The following is a 9,205-nucleotide window of genomic DNA, read 5'->3' on the forward strand; positions in this document are numbered from 1 at the left end:
TGCCAATGTAATTTAGCTTTTAACCACTTTCGGCAGACATTATGTCAATGAGGGAAAATTAGAAAAATTTTAGTATTGGACAAATCGCATACACCTTCGATGTTGTTCGTTCCTTTCTTTTAAAACCTCAAAGCTGGCCACGAATTCACGCAGGTTAGCGTCGAAAATGTGAACAGACTCCATGTGTTCTTTGCGGGGTTTTCGTTGCTTAAGTCTTCAAATAGAAAAGGCAATGATAAATGAAAAATCTCTCGTCGTATTCCTATTCTATGCAGTGTTGTCTAGAGATAAAAAAACTAAGTTTTTTCATTAGTCATTATTAGCAATAGTTGCTCCCTGGTGAACACCTAGTCTGGTCATTGTTGAAACCCAACATGGAACACACAGCCGGGTAAACTCGAAACACGGCTACGAATGAAAGAAAATCACTCTGCATGTATACATAGTTAGTAACACATAGCAATGCAGGGCAACTTGCCATCAAATATTTATATCCTACACCACTTGTGGTGCAGGGTAAATTAACTTGGTGCGGTCGTATGTAACACGCGAAAGGGTTAACGATGGACACAACTTGTTTTAAACCGACCGATTAAGCATCATTATCTGAATTGAACTAAGCCTGTCTGTCAGTCCGCACGTCTGATATCTGTCCATGTAAATTTGTGTTCAAGCTGCATGCCGCACTCGGTGAGATGTTTTGATGAAAATTGGTACACTGACGCGTTTTGAACCAAGGATGTACGCTATTAAAAATGGTTTAAATTTGGGCAACTTTTTCGACCATTCCTCATACAACGCCCTATTCTGAAAAGTTGTTATATGGAAAAAAATTGCAATTTTCAAAATTTCTCAGCAAAAGTGGGTAAGCAGTAGTATCTGGGCATTCTAAATTGTTGTGGAAACTTTGGACTGGCTAGAGCAATTTTTGAACCCCTTAGCATTTAACGAAAACTAAAGTTCACGCGACAAAAAGATACAATTTTTAGTGCTTCATGATGAAAATTATATCATAATAGTAATTTAACATGAAAAAAATAACTATATCAAATTTGGACTATCTCAGCCTATTTTTTGGATTCTACCCTAATGAGGATTTTCATGAAAATTGATCCTTTGTAGAAGAGAAAGTCTAAGTTTTAATATGCAGTGATCTAAATTGATCCGTAATATTATAGTAATTTCATACAAAAATGAAGTCTACTAAATTTGAGCCATCTACGCCTATTTTTGGATCCTGCCCTATGTAAGTCTTAAACTTGTACTACTTTCGGACCGAGTGGAGTGTTGGGATGCAGCCCTTTGGGATGACTACGGTTACCCCCAGCTTGCATTGAATAATGAGATTTTAAAGCGGCATAGACTTTGAGCAAAGTGGAGAAAGATGATTCATATCCATTTTCTCGTTCTCCTACTCCTACTCTCCTACTTATTTGAAGCTGTCAGTTAACGTTTCATATTTAATCCTTAGAACAATCGTTGAGTTGAACTTTATAGAAAAATTAATCATTGGGATCACTCGTCGATGCACAATTACCTCTTAAACCATAAAATTTTAAACTATTGGTGTCAATAATAACTCAGTGCTCCAGAGTATTCCTTTAGAATTCGACGCAATAAGTTTTAAAAAGCATTAGGAAATGTTGGTGCAAAAGCAGTCTCGATGGAATGCTTTTGACATTTACCAATTCATTTATATTTGCTAGAGATAATAAGTATCGCTTCAAAAGACGTATCAAACTTTTCTTCCTATTTTTTTTATGAAGAAGACATTTTCTGATAAAATTTTTGCTTCCTATTTGTGAACAAAACCGCTTTTGGCAGAAGTTGTATACATTTTCGCATTAATTTCTTAGCAGGTCTGTGTAGATTTTGACAAATATGGCTGCGTAGTTACGTAGGAATCATAATGAAAGAAAATGATAATTGCTTTAATTATACAAACAACGCCTTAAATGTCAACAACTACTTGAGAAAAAGTCTCAACAACGACATTTCCTTTCAGATTTTTAGCGGTCTACAGTGCATAGACAAACTCTAGATATAGAGTTAAAAATGAGTTAAAAAGATAAAAATGGCACGAAAAATGAGGTAAAAGTAAGTAAGTTGTTTGTCTAAAGATGGGCATGATGTAGAGAAGATTGAAACAATTTAGAAGCATCAGATAGTTTTTGTGTTTGAGTGGACATCTTTAAAGCGAAGACAGTAAAAGCAATAAAAGATGAACAAATGACGGTATAAGAAAACGATAAATTGCAAGAAATTGTCGTCATCCGATTGTTGCTTTTCTGGTAGTTAACGACGATGGCGATGACGATGATGATGATGATGATGATGGTGATCAAGTGGCTATCAATGCAAAAGGAAAAAGATGCCAATCATAAACATTAAAGATGCCAAATAGTTCATCTGTTTCGATTAGGAAATAAATGGAAAAGAGGAACAGTTCATAAAGTAAAAACCCCGCAAACGCACAACAGCACACGTAAAATTATTTACACAACTATTTTCCCATAGGTTTGTTTTCATAGTAAACATATCATCGCCAAAAGATATATAGTTGACAATGCAAGTTGATTATTGTGTAAACGGCGTTTGACCAAATCAACTCTAAGCGTCAATCCAGCCATCAAGCCACAAACTTTAATGTGTTTAGGTGGACGAATGCATGTTCTTTATACATAAAATGCTTACATTTATATACAATCGTATACGTATGTGCATGTATGTGCGTTATGTACCCAGATTCCAGAGATGCGTGCACGCACTTATAAAGAGCAGCAAATATATACAACAAGTCCAAATGAACGTTTAAAAATCCATAAAATGATGGAATTGATTAAACTGTAAACAGTAGCAACACAGCAATAGTCGTTGATACTGGCCATTACAGCAGTCATAGCTGGGATGATCGTAAAGCAACGTTTGCTTTAAGAATTAATTTGAGCACAGACCACTTATATGGTAGCTTGGCTACCAGTATTGACTTTACTTGGTGCGATACTAATACATGCGGTTAGCTTATGTGTATAAGACGGGTAAAAATTATCATCAACTTATTTCGTGTTTCTTATGTCTAACCATGTCCATAACTGTTGATTAGCTTAAGTAAAAGCCAAATGACTCAAGAAATCCTCATTTATTCTCTTTATATAGTTAGATAGCTAACTTTTGATTATGTACAAAAACAAAAAATCATTATTGCAGCATTTTTCTGCGGAATACCAATACGTTTTTATGACATCCTTTTAATATCTATCCAATTGCAAGCAAAAAAATTTAATTTGCTTTAGCGCGACGCTTGTATGCTGGTTCCCCAACTCGGAATCGGTAAGCATCTCTTCTTCTTTTCTTCTTCTTATTTAGTCGTCTTAATTAATCAAAACTCTGGGGGAGACCAAAGATATGAGATGAGATGCTTTTTTTGATCAGGTTGTAATTGGTCTAAGAAGTAGTGACTGGTTTCAGACGATGATTGTCGTTTGTATCAACATATACCCGTAGACATTGAATATCTATGGGGCGAGAGAGCAATGGTTCGTGGACTAAGATATAAAGAAGATTAAATGCAAGTTACAAAAATACTACTAAGTACCATGGGTATCGGATTTCGAAGGAGATTTAGTTTCCATATCTTTTTATTCTCCTCCATCCTGACCGCGGAGAATCGACTTTAGACGAGCTTCATGGTTCTTGTATGGTACTTAATATCGAAGGGTTGGATAGGGTTACGAAAATCTCGCCCCCTTTACTTAATAATTTCAAATGATGCATCTATGCAAAATGCACAGCTGACGTAAAAGTTTATGTCCATCACCTCGTTTTGGCATTTCGGGAATAATGTATCCACCTAAATGATGGACGTTTCTTCAGTTTCTAGATACGATCGGTTAAGACTTGTAGCTTAATCCGCGGGTCATCGGTCACCGTGGATTGGGATTACAAATTCCCAATGCCTGATCCCTGAACTTAACCTTCACAGACCCTATCTCCCTAGTATGGCATCGCATTCGGCGCCATATTGGTCCAAAAGCGCTTGATAATCGTCAACATGTTTTGTTTTTTTCCCTTATCAGGCTGGATCTTAGGCATTCGCTTTGTCGACTTTTCACTTGCGAGTATTTTCACAAGCTCATGCAAAAGAATACGATTTGGAAAGACTGTTGTTTCACACTCGGTCACGATGCACACCTGCTTACCTTTCAATCTCGATACAAATGACAATCTGTCATAACTTCTGCAATAGCAGAAGTCCTGTCATAACTTCTGCTATTGCCTAACTTCATCCATTTTTCAGGCCACGAAAAATACAAAAATGAGAACGGATAGCAAGGTAAGATTTGTTAAATGGATTAAGAATCTTCTAGTTACCAAACATTCAGAAACTTTTCCCAACGTCTTCTGCTATTAAAAACAGAATGAGAAATCGAATGTAACTCGCTACCCTATAGGGTGCATACAGATAATGTTACTTCCATAAATGCGAAAGATTCAAAAATGGAAAACTTGTTAGAGTTTATTACGTTGCCCCTTCGTTTTTACAGTCGTTGTTAAGAAGAAATCGGCTTTCTTTGCTTTCATTTTTCTTACGGTAAGGAACCCAAACATCAATTGCCAACAAAATTTAATACTTGCGACAAGGTGCCGTACAAGCGCGCTATATTGATCAACATATGAGAATATATGCTTGTGTCTACATTTACATATATGATTTTAAAACGCTTAAATCATGATATTAGTCGAAATTTATTAGAATTGTGGGAACAAAGCATTAGTGTTCGTCTGACCATTTTTACAAAACACTACAAACAACACTTCGCTTAGATTAATTCCATCAAAATTGTAAAGCTGTAAATAATGGTTTCTGTATAGCGTTGGCGGTGGCAGTGATAGCCAGAGATGGTATATAATTTATAACAAGAAAACAATTTGCCAACTTACATGCATGCACTTATATGTACACACGTACGCTTGTGACTGCTTTCAAGTTTTCCTCTAACAACAGTTTCACGTATTTTTCAAATTCCTTTGGAAAAGCCAAACGTGTCTTGAATTTTAACGAACAATTTTGAAATGAACAAATCATATATTATCGACGTCATGATCACTTGAAATTATTAGGTTGTCGTAACTCAAATTCTTATTTAATCAAACGGTTGCAAGAAATCTTCAACAAAATATGTCACACATTACTGACGTTTCTCTTGAAGATGTGAAAATCATTAACATTTCACATATAAAATCGTTATCAATACATTTCTTGAAGAATATTCTCTTTGTTGACTTTATGCCAATTTTCGCATAAATTTAGCCGCCTTTTTACTCTCTACATAAATAAAAAAAAGCATGAAGCATGATAAAAAGCACGATAATTGCTTTGTAACTTTTCCAACTGGCCAATATTATAAAGGGTGCTTGACTCCTTTCCTTTAATTGCAATATGTAAGTCAATTTCGCTGCCGCCATGCAGATAAAAGGCCAGATCTTCCGAAGAGTGCAATAGCCCACCGTTAGACAGGATGAAAGATTATAATTAATTTGCAACGAATTTTCAGCACTCATTACTTCAATATATAAAAAAATGTGTGGAAATTTGAAAATATTTTTTAACCAAAGTTCTGAATAAATATTTTTCAATTTTTTATATTCTTGTTATTTTTGTAATCTTGTTATCGTAAAAGCAGCAAGAAAATAAAAAACTTCTCTTAAAATTTCGTGATTTATTGCATAGAGTGTCAAATTGAGTTTATTTCTGTCTGCGTTTTTTTTTTTTTTTTTTGCCTTATTTTTCTACACTACGGTATTTACACCCTACACCCCTAATGGTAAAGGGTATGTAAAGTTTGTGGGTACTTAAGATACACATCCCTTTTATTATATCGATCGATTCAGGAAGTAATTCCGATTTTGAGCTTATATATCCGTCTGTCCGTTTCATGTATTTTTGTGTTCAGTCTATAAGTCGCAAATTTTTGAGAAATTTTGATGAAATTTGTGGCACACTGATGTGTCCTGGCCCAAAGTTGGACACATTTGAAAATGGTTCGGATCAGAGCACGTTTTCAGCGTCGCTTCACGAAACATATTGTTTGAAAAACCATTGTAATTTTTAGAGCTTCACGGCAAAAATCGTTGAATGATAGTATTTCGCCATTGTAAGTTAATTTAAAAAATTTGGATCGCAACCGAAAATTTTTCGAATCCCCTGTCATATAATCGTTGCCGCAAAATTCAACCGTTATAGCGTAAGACGGCCAAATTTTCAACATTTTTTGATGAAGTTTTCTTCATAACATTAATCTTACCGTATTGGGACCAAGCATGCTTTTTTCTGCATCCTACCTCATATATATGTCCTAATAAAAAATAAGCAAAACTATCCAATTTTTGATATTTGATGATGAAAATTGGTTCGTAAGAACAATGTGATATAACATTTAACTGCCTAAAATTTGAATCAAGTATGTCTATTTTCTACGCCCCACCATATATAGGGGATCTCATGAGAAACCAACCTTTGTATAGTGGCAAAGTTTAAGATGTACTTGTTTTGGACGCAGCAAGTGAATATTAGTAAAATCTCTGACAAATGTTTGCTTGCTTGAGTGTGATTCTTTTCTACACAATGTCATGTGCCATCTAACATAGCCATCTACATTCAAATAAGTTTTCAGACTATCTAAACAAATGCTTTTTATACAGATTGTTGTCTACGCTAAGCAGCTCTTTAGAGCACAGAAGTGTATTTCGCCGTAGTATAATATGCTTTCCCATTACGTATTACAATATATAGTCAGCAGACATATTATTTTCAGGCAGCCACCATGATTCTACTAAAAAACTATTGTCTACGTTCAGTGGTGTATATAAACAGCAATTAAACGATTTGACTTCTTTGATTATTAAGTGGTGAGGTTTAATTTAAGTCCAAGGATGGAGAGACGTATAAACCCCCAAACCAAATTTTAGAGTTGAACTATTACCTTGGCGGCCATTTGCTTACTCTAATTTCTGTGGAATGAAAATTCAAAAGCGTACATCAGTGTGTGCTACTGCACAGTGTGTAGTGACTTCTCTTTTGGCTCTTGTGCACTTATAAAAACTTATATTCTTCCAAGTTATAATCCTGATAAACAATACAGCGCTTGTGGAACAGGGCGTATTAAATTTGTGCGGACGTATGTACCTCCCGAATGGGCTTGGGATATATTTATCTCTTCCTCTTTTATTACATCGATTGCTTCTTCGTCTGCCCGTACGGGTAATGTGTGTCCATATATTCTTGTGCTCAACCTACAAGTCGCATTTCTTGAGGTATTCCGATAAAAATTTTTACGCTGAACGTTGTTGAAAATGGTTCAGATCATTCCACTTTTTCGAACATTTCCTCCATAACGTGTTATTTTGAAATATCATTATATAGGAAAAATTTTCAAAAATTTTCGACAAATCTCGATGATAGTAAGTACACATAGAAAGCAGCCTTGCCCATAAACTTATTTTTTGGATATCAATGCATATAAGGATTGTTAGGAAATCTGACTCCTGATATGCCAAAATTGCCTAATTGTTAATGTTTTACCATGAAAAGCAAGTCCTCATACGGAGAGAAAGTCTAATTTCTAACTTATTACGACGGAAATTGGCAAAAAATAATAACATTTTTGGGAAATAAATTAGGTTTGTTAAATTTGGATCCTACCAGGTGGTGTTTTGGACATCCTCCAGTATGCGGGCGTTCATCGGAATTATACCTTTGCATGAGAATAACGTGTAATTTTTGTTCTTTTATTGCCAAAACGAATGCTATAACTGTACTAGACGAAATGGTGTATGGTATCTACTCGTCAGCTTTGCAACTGTCCTTACCGTTTTTAAGTTAGTTTAACGTAGTTACAAGTCGTCTTTTTTTTCGCTTACATGCACAGATGCGCATGCTGTAATACTTGTTTTTAAGAGGTATGTATATGTACCATTCGTTTTTCGACCATTATAAAGTTTTAAGAGACGAAATGTTAACGTTCATTACACTTGCTAATAAAATCAATCAAAAATTTGCGCAATCTTTACATTCTTCTTATATTCCTGTTTTCGGCTTGGTACAGCTCACAATTTTCGAGAAATTTTGATGAATTTGGACGTGTTTAGGACGAAGGATGAACGCCCTTCAAAATAGTGCCGATCGAAACACTGTTTCGACTACTCCGCATATAATGCCAAGCTCTTATTACAAAAAGTATGGTCATTTTCAGAATTTCACGACAAAAATCGCTTAATAATAGTACTTCGGCATTAGAAAAGCTTTTGAGAACGTTGGATCGACTAAGGCAATTTCTTGAAGTCCTTAATCCTTATATGGTGAAAAGGACTAATTTTCAATACTTCTTGATTCTCTACGCTCTGAATTTTGGGTTGGAGGCAATTTTTGGTTAAATGAACTTGTGAAAAGCCATGTTATTATAGTCGGCTAATGCCTAGCAATTGAACACTTTACTTGCTTTGTCTAATATCATTTTTCATTTATTTTCTTGATAAAATATGAAAAACTTTAGACTGTGTAGACATGTGCACGTAAGCACATACTCTTAATAGGAGTGGGGGCCCTAACATAAGCTCAGATGGTCAAGATTCAGTGAAATTCATTTTCTTTTATCTGCTTTCATAACAGAGAACTAAAAATTAGATTTACTTTCCATGAAAAAGTATACAACCCGTCCCAAGCGAATATAGTTTTCTTACTTGTTGCTTTTATATGCTTTCTTTTTGCAGTTAGGTGAATGAGGGGGAATAAATTCTCCCATTTATTATGAATTCAGTGGCTTATTATTTTTCTAAATGCAACGCTTTATGGACGAATTACTTTGTTTACCTGACTATCAGTTTTGGTACACATTACAGCCGCTTAAGTTAGTAACGTCTTCGTTGCACTTTGAATGGACTTTACTTTCATAAAGCATAAAATATCCTTAAAGCAGAAGTTTAATGTCATGTACGCAGCTCTAAACAGAATTGATTCAATTTTGTATAGAATTGCATTTGTGCCGCCATTTTAAGCTGCGAAGTAGGGGAAGGACGGAATAAGTAAAGCCAATATCAATTTATTTCTTTTAGGTTAAAGAATACCAAAACTTTGAGACTTCAGGATATCAGGGTCGGTCTGTAAAATATGATTGCTCACAAACCAAGAGGCATTTGTGATTAAACT

General features: G+C 35.0%; 1 pseudogene; it reads left to right on the forward strand.

Moving 5' to 3' along the window:
- The first annotated feature begins 2,074 nt into the window (after positions 1 to 2,074).
- The window catches only part of LOC119633002, a 14,772-nt pseudogene continuing 7,641 nt past the window's right edge, over positions 2,075 to 9,205 (forward strand).

The sequence above is a fragment of the Glossina fuscipes genome, unplaced genomic scaffold, assembly GCF_014805625.2.
Source record: "Glossina fuscipes isolate IAEA_lab_2018 unplaced genomic scaffold, Yale_Gfus_2 2, whole genome shotgun sequence".
Taxonomy (NCBI): domain Eukaryota; kingdom Metazoa; phylum Arthropoda; class Insecta; order Diptera; family Glossinidae; genus Glossina; species Glossina fuscipes.